The sequence below is a fragment of the Hevea brasiliensis genome, unplaced genomic scaffold (assembly GCF_030052815.1).
Source record: "Hevea brasiliensis isolate MT/VB/25A 57/8 unplaced genomic scaffold, ASM3005281v1 Scaf323, whole genome shotgun sequence".
NCBI classification, from domain to species: domain Eukaryota; kingdom Viridiplantae; phylum Streptophyta; class Magnoliopsida; order Malpighiales; family Euphorbiaceae; genus Hevea; species Hevea brasiliensis.
The window spans coordinates 57,098-59,697 of record NW_026614833.1 but is presented as its reverse complement, the minus strand read 5'-3'; positions in this window follow the sequence as shown (position 1 = coordinate 59,697).

Below are 2,600 nucleotides of genomic sequence, written 5' to 3'. Positions count from 1 at the left end.
CTATACATTTTTGTGCCACCAAGGTGCATGGCAAAAGGAGACTCATGTGCTTCCTTCAAAATGATCTGCCTCAAATCAACATCATTAGGAACACATATTCTACCACGTGTGTGATGAGACCATCATCTCCGATTGAGAATTCTAGTTTCTTGCCTGTAGGACTTCTTCTAACGACCGATATTTTTCATCATTCGGCGACCATATCGATCGATCAATCAACACTTGCTGTACATGCCATGCAACTGCTGTCTGCCCCTCATCATTAATCTCTAAGCTAGCATGTAATGATCTTAACTCATGTACCATAGACAAAGGAGTAACCCGTAGACTTGCCATAGTCTTGTGACTTAAGGCGTCAGCCACAACGTTAGCTTTCCCTGGCTGATAGTCTATCAGACAATCATAGTCTTTTATCAACTCTAACCATCTCCTCTGTCTCAAATTCAACTCTTTCTGGGTGCCCAAATACTTCAAACTCTTATGATCTGTGTAGATGTAACACTTTTCCCCATATAAATAGTATCTCCAGATCTTAAGAGCAAATATTATAGCTGCAAGCTCCAAGTCATGTGTCGGATAGTTCCTCTCATGCGGTTTTAGCTGGCGTGATGCATAGGCAATGACATTTCGATCTTGCATCAATACACAGCCTAACCCATTGTTAGAAGCATCACTGTAAACTGTGTATTCTTTACCTGGGATAGGTAAAGTTAGGACTGGAGCTTCAGTCAAACATTTCTTCAATTCATCAAAACTCTGTTGGCATTTATCCGTCAACTGAAATTTCACATCTTTTCTAAGCAGCTTGGTCAATGGAGATGCCAACATGGAAAATCCCTTTACAAATCTACGGTAGTATCCAGCTAAACCTAGAAAACTACGAATCTTTGTGATATTTCTAGGTGGCCTCCTATTAAGGACAACTTCAATCTTACTTGGATCTACCTTGATACCCTCTTCTGATACTACATGCCCCAAGAAAGATATTTCCTTCAGCCAAAATTCACACTTCGATAATTTGGCATATAGTTGTTTCTCCCTTAAAGTCTGCAGTATAATCCGCAGATGTCTATCATGCTTTTCTGCATTCCTCAAATAGACCAATATATCATCTATGAATACCACAACAAACTGGTCGAGGTATGGTCTGAAGATAGTATTCATCAGATCCATAAAAGCAACCGGAGCATTAGTTAACCCGAATGGCATGACTAAGAACTCATAATGGCCATAGCGGGTTCTGAAGGCAGTTTTAGAAAAACTCTGCTCTTATACTTTCAGCTGATAATAACCTGACCTCAAGTCAATTTTGGAGAACACAGCTGCACCCCTTAACTGATCAAACAAGTCATCAATGCGGGGCAACGGATATCTATTCTCACCTTATTCAACTGCCGATAATCAATACACAAGCGGAGAGTGCCAACCTTCTTCTTTATAAACAACACTGGCGCTCTCCAAGGTGACACACTAAGGCAGATAAAGCCCTTGTCAAGTAATTCTTGCAACTGCACTTTCAACTCTTTCAATTCTGCAGGTGCCATTATATATGGTGTTATAGAGATTGGGTCCACACCAGGCATAACATCAATCTCAAATTGCACCTCCCTTTCTGGAGGTAATCCTGGTAATTCATCAGGAAACACATTCGGAAAGTCACATACAGTAGGGATGTCCTCGGTCTTTGGGCTCCCGGTTGGGTGTTTATCACATATGCCAAGTATGCTTCACACCCCTTTCTGATCATTTTTCTGGTTAGTGCAGCCGAAATGATGTTTGATGGCAGTAAATGCCTCTCCCCATGTATTACCACATCACCGCATGCAGAGGAGACCAAAAGTGTATCTTGATCTACTGATTAATCATGGCGTGATGCCTGGCTAACCAATCCATGCCCAAGATAATATCATACTCTCTGAACGGCATTTTAATCAAATCTGACAGGAAAAAATGTCCTTGGATCACCAAAGGACAGTCTCTATAAATTCTATTAACCCGGACCTCTTGTCCTAACGGACTAGTTACTAGCACTTCAAAACCCATTTGCACACATGGAACAGCAAGTGAACTAACTATGCTAGCACTAACATATAATTGGGTTGAACTCGGATCAAACAATACAAATACTTCTTGATCAGAGATAGAAAATGTACCAGCTACAACATCAGAAGTCTCAGCCTCTTCTCGTTGTCCCATTGTGTAGACTCTGGCTGAAGCACTTCCTTGTGCTGACTGACCAACTATGCCCTGACTACCTGAAGTAGTGCCTCTATCCCTGCCTTTTCCTCTGCCAACTGATTGTGAACCTCTGGGAGCAGGACTCTGAATAGATTCCTCAGTAGTAGTAGGAGCTGGACCGTATCTCGGAGCACGAGTGCAGTCTTTAGCTATATGGCCCTTGCCTCTACAGTTAAAATAGGCTCCAGTTGCCCAATAACATTCCCCCCCATGAATCTTGCCACAAGTCTCACAGGGGTGGGCAGAATGTGAACCCCTGCTTGACTGCTGACCAGACCTAGGGGGTCTCTGTCCAGAAAATCTGCCCCTATCAAATCTTCCACCTCGACCCCTGCTGGGTCCACTAAATTTCTTCTTCTTCT